The sequence below is a fragment of the Palaemon carinicauda genome, chromosome 14 (genome assembly GCF_036898095.1).
Source record: "Palaemon carinicauda isolate YSFRI2023 chromosome 14, ASM3689809v2, whole genome shotgun sequence".
Lineage (NCBI taxonomy): Eukaryota > Metazoa > Arthropoda > Malacostraca > Decapoda > Palaemonidae > Palaemon > Palaemon carinicauda.
In genome coordinates this window covers 117,593,929-117,621,035 of record NC_090738.1, presented here as the reverse complement: position 1 = coordinate 117,621,035, position 27,107 = coordinate 117,593,929, and the positions used below count along the sequence as shown (strand labels likewise).

Sequence of the window (27,107 nt, the reverse complement as noted above, 5' to 3'; positions counted from 1 at the left end):
CTCGACTTGATCGAGTTTGTAAGTGTGAAGCCTCAAAAAGCCACTGCACCCATTTCTGCTTGCAATCTTGATTCTACTCCTTGGCTCAGGTGACACCGAGGAAGATAGTCGTTGAACCTAAGTCATCAACAAATTTGCCTTTTATAAAATTTGAATCAAACTAACACGACGATTTAGTTGAACAAATAAAGATCCGGAGAAGCTGCTGGTGTTACAGAACGACAACAATTGAGGTATGTGCGATTAAAATAATAACAGTATGTAATTACAACTAGCTTTCTAGCTGCACTAGACGGTTTGTAATTGCTGGAGGGAAAATGCAAGAACAATGGTGTGCAAATATGCATTAGAAAATAAATACCCTATTTTAATTAGAGTGAAGTACCTCGATTAACCTTGCACCATTGAACCTAAGTCATTATATGAATGGGTTCAAACTCTTACAACTATTTAATTGAGTAAGTAATGATCCGAAGATACTGCTGATGTTATATCTATAGAACAACAACAATTGAGGTATGTGGAATTAAGATAATAACAGTATGTAATTACAACTAGCTTTTTAGCTGCACCAGATGGTTTGTAATTGCTGGAGGGAAAATGCAAGGACAATGGTGTGCAAATATGTATTACAATATAAATACCTTAGTCTAATTACAGTGAAGTACCTCGATTAACCTTGCGCCATTGAACCAGTCATTATATAAATGGGTTTAGACTTAATCTACCCATTTATTACATTGATTTTTCATAAACATGTCTAGCAAGAATTTAAACAAGCAATGCGATTCTTATATGCAATTTTTGTCAGAATTGATAACTAACAATTCCTGAGAGCAACAGCTGTCAACACACTGTCCTATATTAAAAGCATATTTCTGATCTAAAATTCTTTTTAACTTGGAAATAGATGTTTTAAAATAAGATTTTGACAGATGACAGTGGAATTAATGTTGAAAGGTAAGCCTACTTTTGTCAATTTTTATGCCAGGAAAACTAAACTGCTGCTTAGGTTTGTTTACTTTCATAACGAGGAGTTAAGGAAGCGTTAGTATCACGTAATTTCAGTTCTACTGCAGTTTCCTCGGAGTAATTTTGTCTTTCTTAATAGTAAAGGCAGTAAATAAAGACTTAAGTGCAGCAAGTGGTTTGAAAAAATATTGTGCCTTATGGACGAGTACAATTTCAGTGACTAAGATTAGAACTACTCTATTAGGAGGATTGTTCGAGGGTTTAAACATGATTGGTGCCAGACCAAATGATTTTCTGCAATAGAAATTCCAAGAACATGGTCGACTACATTTCTGTTTTGAGGATCCCGAAATTTGGACCAGTTTTGTGCTGCTTCTAGCACTGGGTCTGATTTGAGTTGTGGTTTTACCAAGAAGGCCAAAGAAGCCTTCTAATGAATAGTAACGGCCATGAAAGGTAAAATGCTTATTCAAGTTTTTTGATACAGCACTGTTAGGGCTAGCCTCGGTGGGTTGCAGTTATGACCAAGATATAATAGTAGAAGTCTAATAGCAGTAGTAGTAATTAGAAGTACCAGCATTTATAGATGTAGTAGTAGAATGCAGAATCCATTGTAAGTATCTGATGAAGAGATATAATTTGTATCAAGATTAGTTTTATTTGAATCCATAGAGATCTCTTGGTCCAAAAGTGATATATCAAGTACACGACCAATCTTACATTGTGGACTTTTATGTAGATGGAATATTTCATTCATGTTCCATTGATTTTGGTATCATTCCATGTTTATAATGATTTTCATGAATATTTCAAATGATAAAAAAAAATATTGTCTTAACTGGTTCCTCTAACAGACAATATGAATAGTTGATTTTTATCTTATTCTGTAGTTCATCGAAAGATATGAATACTAGAACCAGATGGTTCTGTCACTGTCCTTGTCCAAATGAAAAGGTGTGTTTAACAATAAGCACAGTAATGAGTAACTCGATCCTCCTCATTCCTGTTTTCCTGAGAGTACTAACTATTTTAGCTTTTCGGATCACGTGAAATTAAAACCCTCTTACAGGACCTTAATTTCATGTTTAAAGACCTGAAAAGTTGTGTTTAACAATAAGCACAGTAATGAGTAACTCGATCCTCCTCATTCCTGTTTTCCTGAGAGTACTAACTATTTTAGCTTTTCGGATCACGTGAAATTAAAACCCTCTTACAGGACCTTAATTTCATGTTTAGAGACCGCTGATTTCTTAGCGGTTCTTACAGGTTCTTTTTGCACGTTTTGCAGAATTTCATAGATTATTACTCCACCAGGTAAACGTGTTTGTGGTAGGTCTAACCGTGGTGACTAGCGCAGTTTCCATAGTTCCCATATTAACTAAATTTTTTAACGTAATTTGGCAAAAACATCTAAATAGGTATGCTGAAGGTAATCGTTTTGTTTCCTGGTTTGCAATTTGGCTTTCTCAAATGCCTTGAAATATGTGATGCCCTTCTTACGGTCTCCAATGATGTAAAGAAATTTCTTGTTTGTGGTCATGAACTTCGTATGACGGGCCCTGATTTTAATGTTGCCTTTGACCGTGTTAATCACGAGGCCCATTGTCTTCAAACTCAAACAATTGGAAGTAAGTGGGTCTTTTCTTGGAATGATTCTCGAATTTTTGAGTAATAGATTGCAAAGAGTAGTTGTTGATGTGCATTATAGTGAGTATAAGACTGTAACATTTGGTGTTCTTATGGCAGTGCTCTTATCCATATGCAAATAATGCTACGCTGCTTGAATTCCATCTCCTAAATGTAGGTCTGGTGTTGTTAAATCACTTAATAGAGATCTAGTTAACATTAATGCATGAAGTTGAATCCTAACAAAACTCAAAGTATGATTGTAAGTGGGTCGAGGACAGTGGCTCCTCGACATCCAGATCTCGGCATTGATAATGTTGCTCAAACTTTATACGACACCTTTAAAATTTTAGGTGTGATTTTTGGTTGGAAATTTACTTTTGAGAATCAAATTTGATCTGTTAATTATTCAATTACACAAAAGAAATTGGCTAATTGAGAAGGTCTTTTAAGATTTGTCTTGAAGAAATGTTTTAATTCTCTCATTCTCTCATGTTTCGAATATTGTTCTCCTGTCTGGTATTCAGTTGTCGATTCTTATCCTAATTTGATGGACAATGATTTGCGGTGCATTAAATTTCGTATCCATGATGTTGATATTAATCCCTGGCACCATCGTTCATTTAGTTCTTATGCATGTTGCATAAGATTTTTCATTATTCTGACCATCCTTTGCAATCAGATCTGTCCAAACTCTAACATCCTGTTTGTAGTGCTAGGTATGCAGTTAATTCTAAGTCATTCCTTCTCCATTATAAACCTTAACACTACTCCATCCCCTCCCCCCTACAGACCATCATGCACTACACTTTACACCAGCTATACCTAAAAGACACTGCTTCTCTGAGCTAACACTTCCCTATTGCTATTACAATTCTTCTTCCCACGTCATTAGACGCGAGAGTATGCAGGGCACTGTGTTTTCACAGTGCGTGTATAGCAGCAACATCTGGCACATGTGTATGGAAGGCCTCCCTCTCATATGCCATGGTAAGATGAAGGGAAACCTTTGTACAGGAACATACCTTTAGATTTACCTTAATGTGGGCGTGGAACAAAATTTAGAATAATTTCGGATACAGTTGCTGAAATGCATAAATTTTTATTGAAAAATACAGATAAAGACAGAGATAGAAGGTAGGGAGGTGGGGCAGAACTAGAAAAGAAGACAAGCCGTTACTCTGTGGATATGTGGGACCAGTGGGGTATTCGGGAACCACGAAATCACGAGTGATTCTTTCCAATATAGTTTTTTTTTTCTTTTTTTTTTCCCTCCTTAACATTTGATTCCAACCTGCAAGATATCGTCCATCCTTCTCAATCACATCTTGGCAAAGCTGTTTTTTTTCGGTTTCTAACTTAGTGGACAATCCAACTGGCAAAACCACTGGCTTAGTTTCAAGTAGATGATGATAATTGCGAAAGGCTGAAAAAGAAGAGTTGGGCCTTAACCTAGAAGAGAACAATAGATGCAGCCTAATTATAAGGGATAAACCTGGTATAGGCCATTCATTCATATAGATGAACTCCCTAATTTGAGGTGACCTTTCTTGGTATATACCTTTATACTTCACAAGAATGCCAAGTCATGAAATATGCTAGAGCCAAATAAAAGATCAATGGATGTGAAAACTATCATCTTGGAGACAGTTTTCATACAGGATACCCTTTGGAAATGAAAGAATTCTGTAGTATATAACAGATTACTATGAGAACTGTAAAAACCTTAACCCCATGCGATGAACTTACTTTGTTACCTGGACACTAAATGGCAATTTTATCGTCATTCACATAGATAAATATTAATTATCGTATTCCATCGCTAAATATACATGTTCAGTTGTTCTTCATATAGTTTGACTCCGTACAAAATAAAATAAAAAAAACATAGCCTACCACACAATTCTTAACTCCTATAGAGTGAAGTCTAAGTCTATCTTCCTTTTAAAAGTGAGAAATTATAAAAGATGTAATTGTTTAACACACTTAATGCGATATTAGTAAATAACACTGCTCATCCAAATTAAGGAAGAATTACATATAGTGTAATGGTGACGTCCGATTGAGATTATTCTCAATAACATGAAAATAAACCAATATTTTTCGAACATTTATTCAGAAAATAACAGAAGGTATCAGTGAACATTACCAGTCACACACACAAAAAAAGAGGTGGATTTTCGCGTCTTTCCCGGTGATACAAGCGATTTTCTATTCTCCCGAACGGCATCCGACGTCCGACGTCCGGATTTTACACAGTGCCGTTTTCTATGAATAATAAAAGTAAAAGAAAACGCTAATGTAGTTTAGAATTTAGTTATTTTAATTTCTAGTATCGTATGGCCTAGAGCAGAGTTTATTATTATTATTATTATTATTATTATTATTATTATTATTATTATTATTATTATCATTACTTGCTAAGCTACAACCCTAGTTGGAAAAGCAGAATGCTATAACCCCAGGGGCTCCAACAGGGAAAATAGCCCAGTGAGGAAAGGAAATAAGGAAAAATAAAATATTTTAAGAACAGTAGCATTTAGATAAATATTGAATTTGACTCTGGTACCAATAGGTACTCTAGTATGGTCCAATGACTCAAAAATCACTTACAAAAGCGGCATTAGTGAAATATCGAATAAATCAACATGAACATGAATTGTGGTTTTTCAACTACAAAGACTTGTCGTCTTTCACCAATAGGCAAGATATTCTCATAAACTAAGTAAGCTACCATGAACTTTTGAGTAGGTCTGTTACTTTTATTAGAATTTAGAGTGGTTTCCCCTGTTCAAATTTTCAAATATCTCCCAATACCTTCAAATATTTATTAAAAATTATTGGTACTCTCTAATTATTATTATTATTATTATTATTATTATTATTATTATTATTATTATTATTATTATTATTATTATTATTATTATTATTATTATTATTATTATTATTATTATTTGCTAAGCTACAATCCTAGCTGGATAAGCAGGATGCTATAAGTCCAGGGGCTCCAACAGGGAAAATACCCCAGTGAGGATAGAAAAAAAGGGCAAAATACCATTAAAATAAATATATCCTATATAAACTATATAAATTTTAACAAAAGGCAATAGCTTGAACTGACTTTATTAACACCTGATTAGGTTTGTTTCTTTTAGGTAAATCATCTTGGAAAACGAACTTAACGTCAAGATATAGCGAAGAGGCTAACATGACTTATACCTAATATGGATCAGATCTAGCTTAGTTCTGCATCCTCATGAACTGCAGGCGAATGTAACACATCGATAACATTTGAATAATTATATTAATTCTGGGGCTTTTCAAATGCTACGTAAAAATGAACGTTTGCTGTAGAATCTGGAATCTTCATGGAAACAAAAATATGTATGGATGGTGTTCCAGAAAAGGTCAGCTAAATAGTTTTAGGAAGTATGTGGAACCTGCATGAGGGGTAGGTCTAGATCATAGTAAACTGTATTGGCAAACTTCATTCAGTAAAAATATAGCCAAAATATTAAGAAAAACTGAAATATATTTAAAATATATCTATTAACTAAATTAAGAACAGCTCTTTTAGTGTTTGTTCTTTAATATGTATAAAAATACATCCTAATGTAATTAATTTGATATTAAGGAAACGCATCACAAACATAAACAATAATTCATCGCAGTAAACTATTTCCTCAAAATTATTCTCAAAGTTGCATAACAATTAGGCCTACCTCTTAATTTCTTTAAATTTTGATGATCTATAGCCTATTTTAAATAAATATTACTATATAATTAACTGGATATTATTCACGACCAGGGTCATTCAAATCCATAAGTAAAAAGATAGAATTTCGTGTCATGAAAATTTTTTCATTGCCTATGCAATCAAAGATGATATTTCCCAGAAGTCTTGCAAAGATGTTAAAAAGAAACTATCATGTACTTTAAGTCTCCAAATCAATTTTAGGGGCTCAATGCTGAAAGAAGAAAGGATAAAATATGATTAACTTTCATGATATTTTTCTTTTAAAAACAATATTTCAACACCTATTATATTGAATCAACATACCCTTCTTAACTGGTCGAATTAATTGTATATGACAGAGGACTCATGTACAAATTTATTTCAAGGAAAGAAAAAGATAAATCAAAATTTTGTTTAAAACGTTTCAACTATTGTATAGATGGCACCACCTTTCAGAAAGGATCATCTACATTCTACAAAATTCAAGGACCTTAAAGTATGGCTTCTTTACCTATGACTCAGTGTTGCCAGATATGGGAATTTATCCCTAGATTTGGGGATTCTGATTGTCTGATGGGGATATTCTATACAAATATCTATGAATAAGAAACAATTGTTGTAATTAATTTGCTTGCACTCACAGGAAGTATAGTGAATAATTTATATATTAGTAAAGCCCACAGGATCAGAAGAATATATAATTTGGGAAATGGGAATTTTTGGGTTGTTTTGGGAATTTATCATGAGGTTTGGGGATTTTTAGACAAACCCATCTGGCAACACTGCTATGACCTCTTCGAACAATTGAAAATTTCATCCGGCCAATATGGCGGCCATTTTGTCGGTAATCTTCGTAGGAGGTGAAAATTTAAGGTTGGTGGAGTTTTGCAGTGTTAGTGTTCTGTTTTCGTTATAAAAATGAGTAAAAAGTACTGTATATGAATTGAGTGAATAGTAACTGTAAACTATAATCATGTATATGACTTGAGTGAATATTAACTGTAAACTATAATTTCTTATTTTATGCTACTGTGCAACCCAAAGGTATTCTTTCGTCTGGTTAGGAAAGTATGGATTCGAAAAATGGTTTTTGGTCTTTATTTGGAAACCCCAGATGCTAACCGATCATACAACAGAGTTAATGGTGCATTAATTCCTTCTGAAACTGGAATTCCCCATAAAAAATGGATAGATGCTGGTTACGTAGGATTTGTCTATATGATTAATGGCAGCTGTTACAAGTGACGGTTACAACTGTATCGAGCTACCAGAATTTGGGTTTCATTACAGAACCGTTCAAAATTAGTTAAGGCATTGGAACACGCATAATTGGATAAACCCTTGGCAAATAAACTAGTTTGAATCCCAAATTCTATTGGCGGAAACATCTTTCAACGAAGTTAAGTTTAAGAATAAAATTACTTCAGTGTCATTATGTAACAGTGCAATGTTAGGACATCGAAAAGCATAATTGAATAGATCTATGCAAATACACTATTTTTAACCCCGTAACTACTGGCAGAAACATCTATTAACAAAGTTTAAATAAAAATTGAAATTTTTCGGTTGTCATTATGAAACGGTGCAATGTTAGTTAGGACATTGGAACATACATAATAGGCCTAAAATACACTATTTTGATTCCCAGGGTTTTATGTACAATAGCGCCCACTGTATGTATTATAATGTCTAACTCAGAACACGGCAGTGTAAGGGGGGTCGCAGGGGGCGTTAGCCCCCCGCTAGGCAAGTAGGTAAGGACACAGCTTGTAGGTTAGGTTAAGGGTGAAAGTTTAGGTTACTGTCCGCTAATGTACAAAGGCTCCGATTCCCATGTACTGCTGGCGGAAGCCTCTATTAACGAAGGTGTTTAAAAGAAATTGCTCCTTTGTTCGGTGTTATAGAATAGTGCTTTGTTAGTTAGGACATTGGAACACGCATCATTGAATAGACCTTTGCAAGTACACTATTTTGAATCCCATATACTATTGTCGGAAACATCTCTTGACGAAGTTGCGTTTAGAAAAAATTGCCACTTAGGTATCCTCATGGAATAGTGCAGTATTAGGACATGAACACGCATAATTGAATAGACTTGTGTAAATACACTATTTTGAATCGCATATACTTCTGACGGAAACATCTATTAGAGAAGTTGCATTTAAAAAATTACTCCTTTTTTTCGCTATCATTATGGAATACTGCAATATTAGTTTGGACATTGGAACATGCATAATTGAATAGACATTTGCAAATACACTATTTTGAATCTTCTACTGGCCAAAACTTCTTATTAAGGAAGCTTTAAAAAAGTCTTTGGTGTCATTATAGAACTGTGCAATATTAGTTAGAACATTGGAACAACCTTTGAAAATACACTTTTGAATCCTATATACTTCTGACGAAAAAATCTATAAACGAAGTCGCGTTTAAAAAAAAAAATTCGGTGTTTGATAACCGTTGGGAAAGTGCTTAATGTATTTGTCTAGAAATTAAAGTACTGTATATATATCCCAAAATCTCTTGAAGTATTGCCATCCCAAATCAGTGAATCCCAAGTTGTTACTTCTGCCAGGCTTCTGCAGTTTTGTTAAACTTTGTGTATCGGCTTGTTGAAAACACACTGCTTTGCCATGTAACTTTTAATAAGTCTAACCTCAGGTCGATGAATTAAGCACGCTTGATTAAAAGTTAATGATTGACTTAAGACTTCTGTCTTAAGGTATTAAGATGTAGTAAATGTAAAAAAGTAGTTCCATTATTTCATATTGGATAACTAGTTTTTTTATATTTAATCATCATAAGGTTTTTGTTAGCATTTTTATAACCACTGAATAAGAAGCTAATTTGACTGCAATCAAGAATATTCCTGCATATATTATTATTATTATTATTATTATTATTATTATTATTATTATTATTATTATTATTATTAAATGCTAAGCTACAACCCAAGTTAAAAGCAATAGACATTGTGAAAATTAATTTGCTTATGCAAGCGGGGATCAATCTGAAAGACTACCCTATTTTTAGTTTTTGATGCTAACAAATAGCATGGCATTGTATTTGTATAGTTTAGTGGGATTTTAGCTCTACTATTTTGTTTCTAAGAATTTAATAGCCAGGCCCACTGAACCAAAGATAGGCCTTACAATCTATAACACTTAACATTTGAAATACAGTAAGTGCCATTTTAGAAGTCAGATTGGTAGAAGTTGTAGCAGTCAAGGTGATTTTAAAATACTGGGTCACTTTCCCACACCCTTTAAGGAAGCCGCTTTGATACAGTTGCTTTTTATTGTATTTCTTTTGTTCCGAAGTTGGTAGATAATGTTCCAATTGGCTACTCTTGTGTATTTTACTCAACTCTGGAATGTATGCCACAGGCTGTTGATGCCTTAAAGCAGAGTGCAAATATTTAAGCTAGTACTGTAGTTAAGGAAAACCTAAATGCCTTAAGAGTGCAAATATTTATGCTAGTAATTAAGGAAAACTTAAATGCCTATAAGCAAAGAGTGCAAATATATAAGCTAGTAATTAAGGAAAACCTAAATGCCCTTAAGCAAAGAGTGCAAATATTTAAGCTAGTAATTAAGGAAAATAAGTCTAGCAAGTCTTGAAAACTGCGGGAAGTAAGTGACAGGTGATCAACCTAGTACAGTTTAGTTTTAAATTTCAAAGAGAATCATCACGAGATTGTAATGAAAAGATACATAAACCTTTGCAATGTTTAACATTCTGGTGTACTCTTAATTTAATTTTTTTTTTTTTTTTTTTTTGTAAATTATAAAGATTTTAAAGCAGCAAGTCAAAGTTTTCAGATACTAAAATTATAATGGGATTCCATAGCATTAGTCATTCAAGTTGGGTTTTTTATTAGGTTAATTCTACAGTGTAATATCTATTTATGAAGTGAATATCTAGTTTACCCATTTATCATGATTGATAATTTGAAGCTTATGATATAAAACATTTTTCCGTTAGTGTATGGATTTTTTATATATATACAGAGAGAGAGAGAGAGAGAGAGAGAGAGAGAGAGAGAGAGAGAGAGAGAGAGAGAGAGAGAGAGAGAGAGAGAGAGAGATATTTGGTAAATTTAGTTTCAACCAACACTGGTATTTGGTTATATTTTTCCGAGCTTATATAGTGCAGCTTGAGCAAATTTGAAATTCTTCCGTCCCAAATGAGTAGTTTGAGATACAGGGCTCCACTAAAGAATAATAATGGGTTCCACAATCTGGAATCAGGGTTTTTGGTGAATAATTTGGCCTTCAGTTATCTAATTAATCGGTTTAAATTGATCGTTGCTTTGTCGTGGCTCCGATTTGCTCTCAATTTAAAAGTATCATTTTGTTTCTATATTCTTTTGTGGTACATGTTGCACTGTTAGCCGTGTGGGCGAGTATTTGGCCGTTGCCTCAGTTATGTAATTAACAGGTTCATTAAATTGGTCTCCTCTTCTCTGTGACTATTTGCTTGCAATTTAACATTATCTCCTTGCTCTTTTGTTCTGGCTTGTAATATTTACTATGCATGATTGCCACACGAATCTGTATTTTGCCATTATTTATGACTTTTAGATGAACAATTTTTGTAAAAAAAATTTAGGGATGGTTGTAGATTGACAGACAGGATAATTAAACCATTTTCAGTGTTCTTGTATATAGAATAACAATTTAGTGTTCTAAAACTCCCAGTTATATACTTGCCAGAAAGGTTAGATTGTTTAGTCATAAAAATTGTCTAAACTTTAGTTGGCTCGGCTCATTTGCATTCAACATGATTTTCTCCAACTCAGAAGTTCATAGAATTGGATGTACAGTAGTTGTTTTGTTCAATTTAGCGGTGGACTCACAAGCAACTTGGGCAATTGCTTATCTATCCAATGAGAAGTCAATAAACTCTAAATTCAAGCAGGGTGATGGGAGCATCAACCACGGTACGGCATTGTTTGTTCTTAGCAGACCAGATGCAAAGATGGCAACATCTACCTCCAAGAGCAACCTAGTTTTCCTTTTTACTTGAGGGATGAAATTCTTTAAAAATCCTACTTATTTATATAAAGGACGGCTAGATGACTTTTCAGGCCATTGTATAAAGTATCGGTTACATGCTGCTTGTTTTTGATAGCAAAGTAACTTGTCAATAAGGTACGACAGCCATTTCTTGATGTATTTTTTGGCAGCTGTATCTGGAGTGTACAGTGTGTATATCAGAGGCATTAATTCCTTTATCCATGCAAAACATGTCCAAACCTGCCAACAGAAGGGCTGCTGAACCTTGCTGCCAAATTAACTCCACCTTCAATTATGCATCCCATCATCCTCATTCTTCTTCTCAAAGTCACGGTCAGTCTCATCTTCCACAAATAGATGTTCTTTGCTAAAGGTGCTAGAGCTAGTGTTGGTAAAATATATTTTTGTATATTAATGGTATTGAACTAAGTGATTGAGATAGTTGAAAAATTTTTACCCACACTGTAACAAGCATGTAGCCTACAGCTTGCCAAAAAAAAAAAAAAAAAAAAAAATGGAACTAGGAGATAATGTTAAGAGTGAGGTAAGCCACAGATGAGTAAACTCCAATTGTAATTAGTGGATTATTTAGATAAAGCTCTTGCCTCAAGTAGAAAGTCTAGTAAGGGATTGTCTAAGAGTGTTAGTGGTCAGAACGAGGACCTACACTAATGTCCTTCTGTCTAGGGAAGCTCCCTGGATACTTCTAGAGCTCCATGCACAGGGAAGAAAGATGAGTTTGCCTCGTAGAAAATCTTGCAAGGGATTGTCTAAAAGCGTTAGTGGTCAGAACGAGGACCTATACTAAAGTCCTTTTCTGTCTAGGGATGCTCCCTGGACACTTCTAGAGCTCCATGCACAGGGAAGAAAGATGCGCTTGCCTCGTAGAACGTATTGCAAGAGATTGTCTAAAAGCGCTAGTGGTCAGAACGAGGACCTATACTCAAGTCCTTTTCTGTCTAGGGAAGCTCCCTGGACACTTCTAGAGCTCCATGCACAGGGAAGAAAGATGCGCTTGCCTCGTAGAACGTATTGCAAGAGATTGTCTAAAAGCGCTAGTGGTCAGAACGAGGACCTATACTCAAGTCCTTTTCTGTCTAGGGATGCTCCCTGGACACTTCTAGAGCTCCATGCACAGAGAAGAAAGATGCGCTTGCCTCATAGAACGAATTGCTAGAGATTGTCTAAAAGCGCTAGTGGTCAGAACGAGGACCTATACTCAAGTCCTTTTCTGTCTAGGGAAGCTCCCTGGACACTTCTAGAGCTCCATGCACAGAGAAGAAAGATGCGCTTGCCTCATAGAACGTATTGCAAGAGATTGTCTAAAAGCGCTAGTGGTCAGAACGAGGACCTATACTAAAGTCCTTTTCTGTCTAGGGATGCTCCCTGGACACTTCTAGAGCTCCATGCTCAGGGAAGAAAGATGCGCTTGCCTCGTAGAAAGTCTTGCTAGTGATTGTCTACAAGCACTAGTGGTCAGAACGAGGACCTATACTAGTCCTTTTCTGTCTAGGGATGCTCCCTGGACACTTCTAGAGCTCCATGCTCAGGGAAGAAAGATGCGCTTGCCTCGTAGAAAGTCTTGCTAGGGATTGTCTACAAGCGCTAGTGGTCAGAACGAGGACCTATACTAAAGTCCTTTTCTGTCTAGGGATGCTCCCTGGACACTTCTAGAGCTCCATGCTCAGGGAAGAAAGATGCGCTTGCCTCGTAGAAAGTCTTGCTAGTGATTGTCTACAAGCGCTAGTGGTCAGAACGAGGACCTATACTAAAGTCCTTTTCTGTCTAGGGATGCTCCCTGGACACTTCTAGAGCTCCATGCTCAGGGAAGAAAGATGCGCTTGCCTCGTAGAAAGTCTTGCTAGGGATTGTCTACAAGCGCTAGTGGTCAGAACGAGGACCTATACTAAAGTCCTTTTCTGTCTAGGGATGCTCCCTGGACACTTCTAGAGCTCCATGCTCAGGGAAGAAAGATGCGCTTGCCTCGTAGAAAGTCTTGCTAGTGATTGTCTACAAGCACTAGTGGTCAGAACGAGGACCTATACTAAAGTCCTTTTCTGTCTAGGGATGCTTCCTGGACACTTCTAGAGCTCCATGCTCAGGGAAGAAAGATGCGCTTGCCTCGTAGAAAGTCTTGCTAGTGATTGTCTACAAGCGCTAGTGGTCAGAACGAGGACCTATACTAAAGTCCTTTTCTGTCTAGGGATGCTCCCTGGACACTTCTAGAGCTCCATGCTCAGGTAAGAAAGATGCGCTTGCCTCGTAGAAAGTCTTGCTAGGGATTGTCTACAAGCGCTAGTGGTCAGAACGAGGACCTACACTAAAGTACTTTTCTGTCTAGGGATGCTCCCTGGACACTTCTAGAGCTCCATGCACAGGGAAGAAAGATGCCCATAAGATGCCTGACGGTGAGTGTACCTTGGGTAAGCTATGAACTCCTTCACATGTATGCACATGGCTGATAGTTGGACTTGCATCTACTTGGGAGAAGTCTCTTCTACGATCAGATACCCACGAGCAGAGAAGGCATGTAAGGACCTGAAGGACGATCATCCATGAGCATGATCACCAAATTGTCAGACGGTTAGGAGAATCCACAATCTGGATGCTCACGAGCTGCTTACTTCCCAAGCTTAGGAGGGGATGGGATCGCGAATCTCCACATGTACCCTTGTCTTCACGATAACTTTCTTCTAAGCGCACTCATTTTTTAGCTTGAGGGACATTCCAAGAAGGTAAAGAATTTTTCACAGGCGAGGGATGGTCCCTATTACTGGCAAGATTGTCGGTATCAGCACTATTCCCATGAGGTAGATCTTTATGATCAAAGGCACAAAAGCCACGCTTGCGATCGCCAAGTTGGAGGGAGGAGATGAGAGCTGGAACAAAGGTAGTCTTCCTTGGGAAGAGGAAGTTCACATTGGAGCCCTTACAAGGCCTAATACTCTGAGAAATCTAAATGCACATTATTTTTCTCCCTCTCTTGCCCTTCTATGAGATCTGAATACTTAGCATATCCTCTATAACGGGGGCCAATAGAGAAGGGCAATAAGGCTTCGGAGACTTCTCGAAGTCTAGGATCACTTTTTCCCTTGTGGAGTACAGACCAGGTTCTGTCCTCAATCTGGAAAGGTTTCACTCTAAGGGAAGGCAAGCAGCTGATCCTGCTCCTTTAGGTAGAGGAAAGGAATTTAGGGCAACGGTCTCCTACCAGAGCAGACTTAGAACCAGAAGTCATTTAACCTCTCTTAGAACAACTAGAGTTGAATGAATGTAGTGGCAGCCATGGAACAGATCAAGAGCGGGATGAATGAGATTAATAGTTTCGGTGCCCCTCAAGCTTGCAAAACCCCTTTGAGCTTCTCTGGTCAGTACTTGTGGAAGTAGTACGAGTAAATTCACAGGTCACTGGACCTAAGAATTTTCTTTTATCAGTAGGTTTATAAAGCTCGTGCTTCCAGCTTTCTCGGTAGTGGTTTTACATTCCAGTTGGGAACTTTCATGACATCTCTTCTGTATTTTATGACTGCTTTAACCACAGGCATGAAAGAGGGTAGATTGGAAGTATGACGGCACTTTCTTCTTGGCCACAGAATCCAGCCATGGAAATGGCAGCTATGTTGAGCCTGCAAGCTGTCAATTTGATTGACCATTGGTCAGGAGCCTTGATGTACTTCACTTCATCCCGACATGTCAGGTTCCGAAAAGAAATTCATTGACCTCATGCTCACAGGAGCAAAGGAAGAGAATTTGTTGGCTCATCAGTCAGCTAACCAGTGGAAAAACTGGATTTTTAAGAGAAGATGCAGTAGCCTCAAGTTTCCCCAACCAGATTGGACAGGATGAAGCGCACTCCTTTAAGAATGCACCGATCCTCGACATGTTGGGACGCTATCTTTCCTGTGAAAGGTGTAAAGACTGTTGAGAAGTGAATCATGACACTGAATATTGTGGCCCTACAAGATAAAACTTCTCAAAGCAGCTTTGTAGCAACCTAGTAAGTCAACTCAGACAGGAAAGCCCAGTTCAAAATCTGTGACTCGAGGACCATCTGCCTCTAGAAAGGTGGTCGGCTTGCTCCCTTTTAGTCTTCAACCGGGTCGCACTAAAAAAAGGAAGGCAGATGTCATTGAGATCGGCAAGCCCCTCTTCCAGCTGCCAAGAGGGGTTGGATGCCTCTGAAGCCATTGGGCAACGGGGCAGCGATACAGCGTACAGAACTTGTTGGTGAAAGTGTTTTTCCTAACCAGCTGCCAAGAGGGAATGGATGCCTGGAACCCATTGGAGAGCGATACAGTGTGGAGAGCTTGGTGGTGAAAGAGTTTCCTTAACCATACATACTTGAGACATTTGCACTACCTACTTGAACTATCCCACTAGTCCCAGGCCATAGGTCAGTGAAGGGGAGCGCTACTTGTTTGGTAGAGTAAGGGTTCCCTACTATTATTCTTTCAGAAAGTGAATGCATTCTTTTAGTTTCAATTACTTGATTGATATTAAAGATGTAAAGGATACATTCCCAGGGAATGGGTGTACTTTTCAACTGGTTTGGGTAAACCAACTGTAGATTCACACACGTGCATCTTGTAGGTGGCATGATTGTTTGGAATCATCCCTGTATGCTGATTGCTGGTTGTGGCCTCTTATTTGTACAGTGGCAGACATACACCGTAAGGGTGAAGAAGAAAACTAAGCCTTTGCCAGTTTTTGTCCACAAAAGACTACTCTGAAGAAGTCTTGCTGCTTCAGTCTCCTTAGTTGGTGCATCTGCTGCCACTGTCTGTGCCTAAGCCCCTAATGTGGTTCCCAGGAGAATGCATCAGGAGCAAGGAGACCTCAAATCTGTATTGGCAAGCATTTTTAATTTTTTCCTAAATTAGTTATGGGTGTGAAATACACTCCTCAACCACCCCAAGCCAATTAAAGATATTAGATTCAATAAATCATGCTGGTATTAGATTGTCCACAGGAGCGTTTAGAACCTCACTTATCCCAAGTCTCCTTGTTGATACTAGAGTGTTACCTCTAGACCATTACTGGGATAATTAGATTTCATCAACCCCTCCGTGGAAATTACCAGATATCTTTTTGTAAATATTTTATTTGTTAAAAAAAACATCGACAATTAGGAGATAGGTTTCTTTTTATGGATCATGTTGAAGAACATAGGGAATCAACTCTTATGTATACTGATGGCTCCAAATCTGATGCTGGTTTTGGATTTGGAGTACATAGTTCTTTTAACTGTAGAGGTGCACTGCCTCCAATATCTTTCATATTTACTGTAGTGCTGAATTATATGGCATACTAACTGCTATTGAGAAAATAGCGTTAAAAGAGGAAGGCAATTTTATCATTTATAGTGATTTGAGAAGTGTCCTTCAAGCTTTAATTCTATTAACCCTTTAGTTTTAAAGATTTTAGTGTCTTTTGATTATTGGCCTAAAAGGTATAACTGTTTGATTTTGCGGGTTTCTGGCACACGTAGGTGCGTCTGGAAATGAAGAGGCAGATTCACTGGGAAAGTGCTGCAACTAAGTTGCTACCAAGAAGGTATCCCATTCTCTGTAATGATTTTTTACCAGCAATTAAGAATTCTACTGTATAAATGATTGGCAACAGCATTGGGATAGTTTAACCTAAAATAAGATGAGAGAAATTGCGTTTGTTATATCCCCTTGGAGGTATGATGGGATGCCCCGAAAATGGGAGACTACTTTGTCATCTCTGCATTGGTCACACTCGTATGACATAAGAGTTTCCGCTGGCTGGTCAACACCAACCATATTGCGATGACTGTTTGATACCCTTGACAGTGAGGCATTTGTTGACTGGATGCCCCTTTTACAGCACAGAAAGAAATAATGTTGGAGGCTCGGGGTGAGGATGGACGGTTCATCCTTGCCAAGATCCTTGGACGTGTTATACAATGCTAGTGGCATTTTTAAATTTATATCGGAAGCAGGTCTTCTTAATGCTATTCATCTTTTATAACATTTACTTTTCTGGTGTTAATTTAGTATTCTTTTAATCTTTATTCATAATAAACAATATTGGCGTCAATGGCCTTTGTCAGGATGCCAGAGTACTTCAAATCATTTTTTCATTCAGAGGCTGTTATTTCTTAAATGGTCTGTGCAGTGCTAAGGACTATCTATACCTAAGGAGGTCTTGGACTTCCATTGGGTCTTAAAGGTAGGCCCTCTGACTTAGTTGAGGGAGCAGGTAGCTAAGGCTATTTCTACTCTGGTGTCCCCAGTGTTTGACCCCTGTGGTAACCCCCTCATCAAGTCAAAAAGGACTGTTAAGGCTTGTAGTGTGACACCTGTAGCAGCAAAAAATTCCAGCACTTGGTAGTATTGAGCATAAGATTGTGCATTGCTCTGGTGCTCCGTGTTACCTCGTTCCTTGGCCCTGTTACCTGTGTCGGCCACTCCTTCCCCTATGCCCATTACCCCGACCCTTGTGCCTGGGGGTCCGTGGCCCGTAACCCCTGCTGCCTGTGACCCCTCTTGTTGCAGTGCTGTGAGCACCTGTGTGCCTTTCCCACTCCTGTGACAGTTTCCTTATGTTGTGGTTCCTGTTGGAGCAATCTGGGAAGAGGAAGAGCGTGTGCGTTGTTCTTCCTCTTTGTTCTCTTCTTCCTCTTAGTCCTCTTACATGGATTCTGATTTTAGGATGAAGAGGACAGATGTTCAAGAAAGCCAGCCATAGTCATAAGGAAAGGACTCCTTTCAATGCAGTCACTTTCAAGGGAAGTGGAGGGCAATCATGTGACTTCGGCCAGAGCCACAGTTCAGTGTGAGGGCTCCCCGGGTCTGGTGCTCTTGAACCACAACTTTACGTCAAGCACCCCAGGGCCGGGGCTGGAGTACAAGATCGGGGCTACACCTCATGTTACAGAACCAACTGGGCCGCGGCTGGGTTCTCCTTGGTTACAGGCGATAGAGTGTACAGCCCAATACACTTTACATATTCCCCAATTGCTGGAAGAGCTTGAGACCTCCATCACCCTACCCTCCTGGATGTTAAACTCTTACTCCTCCCTCATCCCATGATATTTTGGCAGGGAGTCGAAAGGATGGCACTACTCGAAGTTGCCATTGCAATCTTGTGTGCAATGGAAAATAGGTCGGGCAGATGAACCTTTAACTGTGCCCTGGGCACGTAGTAGTGGCGGGCCCCACCTGCCCCGATTCACAGAGGAACGAGTACATGCTACTTCTGTCATATGATATTTGCATAGGTTTTTTCCTTGCTGTCATATTCGTGTGGGGAGGTGAATCTGCGGGGTATCCTGCCACACTTACCCCGCCTGGGCATGAGGGTGCTTGTGATGTGGATATCCACAGGACATTAGATCTTGGCCCGATGCAGACAACCCAGAGTTCCTTTTCAGGAACTCGTGAGTCCAACATGTCAAGTAGGATCTCTCCCTCCCCATGCCACTTGAGGTAGAAAAGGTTCTATACACTAGTGTGCTGAGCACAGTGCGTTTTTGGAGAAGTCTCATGCTATAGAGTAGGAAGACTGTCCTTCCTGTTACACCAGTCGGCAAACTAGTGGTCTAACTGGGTTTTAAAGCAAAGTGGTTCCTTGGTTTCCAGTTTCTCAAAATGAAGCTAATGAATGCCTTGGTTTCCAGTTTCTCAAAATAAGTTAGCTCGGGTAGCTCTGTTGCTTTGACAACTTTGTGGGTGCTAAGTGTCTCCTTCCAAGTACTCGCATACACGGTTTCTTTCAATGGCCGAAACCCTTTGAAGGGAACAGTAGCCAAACCCTCAGGTTGGCCAAGCCAGCAGGATTGCGAGTAAGGAAGTGTATCTGCTACTAAACCCTAACCAGCAATGCTCACAACCTTTTCCTGGAAAGTGTGCATGCATAGCCTTTTTGAGCCCTGTAACCTGTTTCCTTCAGGAAGGTCAGTAGTAGGAAGAGGAAAGGGAAAAGGAAACATGCCTTCTACTGCTGTCAGGAATTAGGGGATGCCTGCTCGCCATTGGAAAACCTTGTAGAAATGTGCCCAGACTGTTTTTAGGGTGTCCCCTTCAGGCTGATTACTTGCTACCCTTTAGAGACAGTTGCCCCCTCCCTCTAATTTACTATTAGTTCTTATCTGATCCTTGCAGATATAGGTGGAAAGGATATGGAAGAATGCACTTGAAGCATTTAGAGAAGTTTCCAGACTTTTACTGTTTGCTCTTCCTGGTGGAGAAGAAAACTGGTTGTTGGAGTCTGGTCAGAAATCTCTCCTGAACAGTTTGTTCAACAAACTAAGTTCAGGATGGAAACAATACGGACTATGCCTTCTTCATTCGGAGAGGGAGACTTTATACTTTTGATGGACCTGAAGAGGACACTTTTAAGTACCTGTGCAACAGTCCTTGTGAAAGTACCTCTGGTTCTGCCTCTATGGTATGATGTACCAGTTTGAGACTGTACTGTACGACTGTGTACTGTATAGCTCCCCAGGTGTTCACCTTATTAGTAGATTGGCCCACTCATAAGGTCTCTCTTCTTATGTATCATAAATTAACTGATCCTGGCTCCTCATAGACAGTTGCTGCTACAGAATAGATTGGCTTTTTGCTATTTGTCACAATCTAGGGATTGTGATAAACCTGGGAGAAGTTGAATCCTGTACCCAAGCAGGGGTTGAAATACTCGGGTATGCTGATATATGGCAGTAGCTAGCGTCTTTCAGTCAGATGATTGCATCAGCAAGCTCGAGGTTGTACGACCATGTCCTTTCAAGACAGAAGTAACAGTTAAGTGCTGACTATCTTCTTGACGATTTTTCCGTACTGGAGAAACTTTCCACACAGGCAAGACACTACCTGAGATATATTATGTTTAAAGGATCACTTGTCAGCATACAGATCAGTGTTCCTTCCTGTCCTAGTGGGGCATGAAGCTTGGACCAATCTCACTTAGTGGCTAGATGAGTCTCACCATGGAAGTCAATTAGACTGTGCCTCGGGACATGCAACTGTTCTCGGGTGCGTTGAAGCTGGGGTGGGTCGCATACCTGAACAACTTGGTCATTCCTGGTTTTTGTTCAAAAGAAATGAATCTGCACATCCTCAAAATGTAATTAGCTTCTCTAGCAGTGCAAGCTTTTCAAGAAAGTTTCAGGTACTTCGTAGCGTTGAGCAACAGCACCAATGTAATGGCTTATGTCAACAGGCAAGGGGCCATGCTCTCACATCCTTTGGGAGCAGATGAAGCGGGTGCACATCTGGGCAATCTTTGAAGTAGAATTGTTGGTCAGGTACATTCTGGGCAAGCGAAATGTACTAGCAAATACTGTTGCCACAGACAGGTTGTAGGGTAAGTGGTCCCTACGCTCTTGCATAGCAGAGAGGTTTCTTGCCTTGAGGGACTCTAGAAATTGACCTGTTTGCCACATGATGAAACAGGAAGCTCCTTATTTTTTGTTCTTTCATTCCAGACCTGTGAGCTATGTTGAAAAACCTCTTCCAACACCCATAGTCATCTGGACGGGCATGCCTTTCATTCATTCAGCCTGATCTGGCCATTTATAAGTCGTTTGTTAATTATGCTAGGACTCTGGATAACCTTGGTAGCTCCCAGGTGGCCCCAAGCTGAGTGGTATCTTAATCTAGTTTAGTGGAGGTCCTGAGAGAACTACCCTTATGGTCCACACTCGCCTTCCAGCTGCACCTTCACAGGTACTACCAATGGTGAAGCAATTGGAACTTCAAGGTTGACTACTATCTAGCATCTGAGCAAGTCTTTTCATAAGGCACTACACAGGAGATATCTGAATTCCACTTATGATTCTCTGCAGTTGTCTACCTGGGGAAGTGGACCATCTTCTGTGATTGGTACTGTACAAGGTCTACTTCTGCACTTGGGGCATCTTCACCTCAGATTGCAGATTTCCTAGTCTAACTTTGCTGAGAGAAGTGCCTCTATTTCCACTGTCAAAGGCTACTCGGTCTTTGGCCCAGTCTATTGACTGAGGGGTATAAATCTCATCTTGTAGGAACTCTGTTCATAAGGAGCTTTGAGCAGTCTTTCCTATCCAGGGACCTCAGGCCCCTGGAGTTAGATGTGTCCTTCAATCTCAAGGTTCTTACTCGTGCCCCCTAGGAGCCTCAGAGGTGGTCTTCAGAGATCTCACTCACAGGACCTATTTTGCTAGCCTTGGCATTGGTGACAAGAGGTTAGGTGCATGGTTTCTTGTTTAGTTACCTTGCTGAGGGATTGAAGATCATTAGATTTTTCAGTTTTTGTTAAAACGCAGAGGCCATCCGCATAAGACTCAATGTTTGAGACCTTCTCCATCTCCCTCTGTGAATCATCGGGTGTTGATTGAAAGGAAGTGCTCGTCCCATGAATACTCTGCAGTGCTATACGAAATGGATCAGACATCTCGGGCCTGTCCGCCAGCGACTTTACATTACCACTGGCAAGACAGAAAAGGTATCAAGGAACATGATCTTTCAGGTTTCGGGAGACTATCTATACAGATTATGCCTCGACTGTTGAAAGTTTAGGTACCAGCTTGGAAAAGAACTCAATGAAGTCAGGTGTATAGATCCAAAGGATTTGGAAATGCCAAAACACCTTTTTAACCTTTCATCTATGGGAGTACAGTACACTCGCAAGTCCCGTGACACCGTTGTGCTTGGTCCAGTGGTGGCTGATCAATTAGTGAAGCAAACCCAGCTCCCACAATGAACAAGTCTTTTCTATGGTAACATAAAATGCGAGTCTGGAATGAATGATTGAAGGAGTGGCTCCTCTTCATACCTTGTTCTCTTGGGGATGAAGCAGTCGAAATGCTACATGCTGGATGTATCTCCCCCATCCTCCCTAAGGAGATAGTGGAATTTATACTAACACATTGATCATCATACAGGTATATTATTCAGAGCAGATATCCTCCTCAAGGAAGGTTTTCTTTAGTTGATGTAGAAGTCTTGAACAGACCAGGTCCTATCAATCTTCTCATCCTATGAAAGACAAGGGAGTTTCTGGAGTCTTTGACTTTGCTCCAGTACAAACAAGGCAGACTTGAGATTTATAAAGGGGAATAAACCCCCATCTTGTTTGGTTCAAAGGGACTTACGACCCACCAAATAGTCCCATTAAAGAACGGAATGTAATCCCCGTAGGCTCTCAAGATTTTAAAGATTTTTCCTAGCTATTCAAATCTGATTCCTTTAAGTTAACAAGGCACCTCAACCACACTTCTTTTCAGTTGAAAGGTGATGGAGGCTAGTCAAACTGGTTTATGGGAGGCGTATGTGAGATAGCTTGTGCTGAAAAAACTCCCTATTAAGACTCATGTTTGTACAGTTAGGAAAAATTACATTAAAGATTTGTAATCTGTCATAGATAATGTTCCCTTTCATGTCATCACCAGGGAGTATTTTGAATATATCAACTTGGAATTAAATTTTAAACCTCTTGACATGTCCTGACTTCACACTCAAGTCTTTGGAATAGATTATAGTTTGTAACAGCTTTACCACCTTTTTGTGAAGTAATTATATATATAAATTTCATGACTGAGTAAACACAAATCTCAGCAGCAAAAACTGCTGCTGGTACATCTAAATAAACAATCTCGATTATGTTAAGCAAAAAGTAGTAAAGATTTTTTTTTGGATGGTTTCACCATTCAAAATTTTAGTTCAAAAGAATGTTTTCCTTTGGGGTTACTGGGGATTGTGATGCATAGGACAAAATGTAGTTTGGTGCTAAATGTCATTCCATGAACATAAAAAAATAACCATAGTATTCCTGGTGACTTATGAATGCAATTGATAGCTAGTGGATGCATAATTCAAGTTTGACTCATAAAACCTAAATTTATTTTATCTGTATAATTTGGCAAGATGCGGATATACTGATTCCTAAGTTAGTCTCTGGGAGCTAGAGATATTCAAAACTCTTTTACAGAGTCTTGCCAGTATTAGTTTTTTTTTTTTTTTTTTTTAAGTGTAGGCTATGGTTTTAAATGTTGCTTAGGTTTATGGGAGTGCGTTCGGTTTGGAATGCTTGTCAGTTTCAATCTTAGTGGATCATTGTAAATTCCATCTTGTGAAATTCTTGTAATCTAAATATTATAGTGCTTTACAGTACTCGTTTGGAGGTGTGATTTTTCTAAGCCTCCTATTAATTTTTAGGTTATAATAGTTTTATGAAATTCATTGTCCTGTACTTACACTATACTGATAAATGTAATACTATTTGAAATTTTAATGTAACACTTTGGAATTTGTAGATAATGAGCTTTGTTTTATCTTTACAGGTGCCAATATATTCTTCATTGATACTTGCACACAAGAGCTGTTAAAACTGTATTGTTGAAGTACTGATGAAACTGAAGGAGAACTTTTTGAAATGATAAACTTGAAGTTGAACTTTGAGAACTGACTGCAAATTAAGTAGGAGAGGATTATTGGAAAATGAAGACAAATCATCGTGAATGACTTTTATAGAACAAAATGTCCGATAAAAGGAATTGGTGGAAACAGAAGAATTCTGGAATGGGAATTTAAATGGTATGCTATCGAGCTATTTTCAAGTGTGGGATATTTACTATATTTTTATGAATAGAACTTGCCTGGCAGTTATATATATAGCTATAGTCTCTGATGTCCGGCAGAATATTTCAAAACTCGCGGCAACCGCCGTGTGGTGGTTGTGCGGTTAGGTGGTTAACAACCCTTACAGGGTGGTACCTGGAATCATTCCTGTTTTCTGTTCCTCAGATCATCTCTGCTGGTTGGACACTTATCTGGGGTTTTGGCAATCGCATTCATTATTATTCTTTAACTATTTGTTTGTTTACGATGACTGATAAACTTCATTTTTAAATATGTAACTTCCCTGGTAGTTACATATATATAGCTTAATCCCGCGTTTCGTCGCGCGCACGGCAGAAATTCAAATTTCGCGGCAATCACCGCCAGGTGAGTTGGTGGTCATACGTGAGCGCCATCTCTCAGTAGCTAACTGGAATCATTCCCAACATTCCTCAAAAATTCCCTGCCGTTGATCGAGTCAACACGTCAGAAATTCGTTTCGTTGATTTTACTTAATCTACTATTTGGTGAAGTACCTTTTGTTTGATTATTGTTGATGGCTTTCGCTGCTCTTTTTTTTTTTTTTTTCATATTCCCTTTGACTTTTCACTCAGTTTAGATAGACTTTGTTGGTTTTTTGACCTGGACTTTTTTCTGATTACAAAATGGCTGACTGTAATAAGTTGGTGTGTTAAAGGATGCAAGACTCAAATGCCTAAGGCCTCTGTTGATCCTCACTCAATATATAAAATTTGCAGATGGCATGAATGTACTTTTAGTGACAGATGCGTTAAATGTCGGTCTTTATCTGATAGAGAGTGAAAGGAGTTTGATCGCTATGTTAAGCGATTAGAGAAGGATAGGCTTAGAAGAGCTAGATAGACCAGTGTTCTTTCCAATAGATCGTCTGATAGTCATATTCCTTCAAATGTGCTTCATACTAATATTCCTATTCCTGATCCTAAGGCAGTAGTACCAGACCCCGCTATGGTGTCGGAGGTAAGTGAGCCTTTTTTGAAGGATGTGTTGGCTGCAATTTCAGCCTTAGGTGCACAAGTTCAGTCCCTTACTTCGGAAAAAGAAGTCGTGGGGGGCAGTGCGTGGCTTGCAAAGCAAGTTTGTGAATAGTGATGGTGAAGTGGAGGGTGCATCTGTTCGTGTCCATCAAGGTAAAAGGAAGTGTTCGTCCTCGTCGGATGACGCAAAACCTAGACGTGGTTGGCGTCAGCCGCTTCTTTCAAGGCCTCTCAAGAGACGTAAGTCTCCTGCTAAGTTACAGCAACCATCCTGCAGTAACTGGAGCTCGCCAGATGTTTTTCTTTCGGAAGACGACGACGTGCCAGCGCCTAAGCAGTTTAGTGCTAAATGTCATTCCAAGAACATAAAAAAATATAGTATTGCTGGTGACTTATGAATACAATTGATAGCTAGTGGATGCATAATTCAAGTTTGACTCGTAAAACCTAAATTTATTTTAGGCACATAATTCGTCGGAGGAAGAGGGTGCTCACTTTACTTCTGTGCACGCTTCTCCCCCTCCCCCAGATTGGGAGATTTCGCAAGGACTTTCTCCTCCTGGTGGCCACGACAACGGTTGACGCTTCCTTACAGCGATCGGTACGCAGTTCAGGTAGCGATGGGAATCGCGACGCCCCCTCGCAGCAGTCTGGACGTGCGCAGGACGCGCTGCAAGTGTCAGATCTGTCAGAGCTAAAGAGGTCTATTACTTCCCTGTTTGATGCATACAAGTCACAGAGGAGTTTCGTAAAAAAAGAGTCAAAGGACATCAACAGACCAAGAAAAGGAGCTATCGCTAACCAAGGCGCTATCGGCCAGCGAGTTATTCCATCGCTCAGCAACGCTCCCTCACAGCGATTGGGACGCGTTACGGGAAGCGACACTGTTCTGGACACTCCCTCGCGACATGCTGGAAGCATACAGCAAACTGGACGCATGCAATCAGGACTTGTCCCCGCAGCATGGTAGACACTCGGTTGTCTCTCCCTCGCGGCATCTGTTGCTTTACCACAACATACTTGCTCAAGTACCTAATCCATTTCTTGGGTGGTCTAGATGACCCTCCTTGTGTACAAATCACTCGTAGGCATTATACCTTCAATCTCTAAAGTCTGAAACATGGTTAGACTTTGCGTTCTCTAATCAGACTTGACACACTTGACTTACTTAATGCTCTAGTCTAAGCTTTTGAGAACTCTTAAAGCAAGCAGGTCTTTTAAGGTGCATTCCGTGGCACTTTCACACCATAGATTTTATATCCCCTCTGGCATCTATCTGAGCCCACTCCTTATCGATGTTGACTTTGCCAACGTGATACCAGCCTAGCAACAAACTACCTAACCTCCCCTTCATATTCTCGGGTCCCGAGATGCAGAATATGAAGGTAGGAGCTATTTCTGCCATACAGGCCTGTTCCTCTCTGGACCACTGGTCAAGGTCAGTATCATGCTTTTGTGGTGACAAAATCTGCGTGATGAGAGGGTCCTGAAACAATTTGAAGACTTCTTGAGGTTAGGAGCCAAGGCTCTAGAGTTTACTTCATCAGTCTCCCTTTTGGGGCAACTACATCCTAAAGATGCGATGCCGTCTTAGCTAGATGCTCGGTTGTCTCCTAGGGACCCGCTCTGTTTGAGGAACTCCAATCTGGTGGACTTCCCTCCCTTTTTCCTTCATCAGATGTGGCCACTGCCATAGAAAAAACAGAGAGAGTCTGTCAGACCTCTCTAATGAGGAGAGCCATGAAACCAAGGATGCCCACCCCTCAACTACCCTAAAGGAACTCTCCTTCCTCCTGCAGACTTGAAACAGCATAGGAGGCAAGACCCTCGCCCCCCCCCCCTTTTGCAGTATGGGACACTTTTCCAGCCGTAGAGGTCGTGACCACAGAGGCTCCCACTAGGGAGGGCATATCCCCCAACTTAGAACTGGTAGGGGGATGCCCACAAAGCCATTAGCACAGGTAGTGCTTTTGGGGCTGATCCCTGTACTTTAGATATACTGCGATCAGGGTATAGAGTCCCATTCATATTCAGACGACCCCCCCCCCCCCCCCGACTAACTGATGGCCCGACCAGTTTGAGAGAATATAAAGGACTACTTGTAAGAGGGAGTGTCAAAAATGTTGGCCTAAGAAGCCATAGAGAAAGTCCTCAACTTCCCATGGGCATAAGGGTT

At 39.5% G+C, this 27,107-nt stretch overlaps 1 long non-coding RNA gene across 2 annotated transcripts in view; it reads left to right on the top strand.

Annotated features, from left to right (window-relative positions):
- The first annotated feature begins 7,154 nt into the window (after positions 1-7,154).
- Positions 7,155-27,107, top strand: part of LOC137653234 (uncharacterized) — a 39,503-nt gene continuing 19,550 nt past the window's right edge. For both annotated transcript variants that reach the window (XR_011046438.1, XR_011046437.1), the window contains exons 1-2: positions 7,155-7,207; positions 23,639-23,891. This is a non-coding gene — a long non-coding RNA (uncharacterized lncRNA). The remainder of the gene's footprint in view (positions 7,208-23,638; positions 23,892-27,107) is intronic.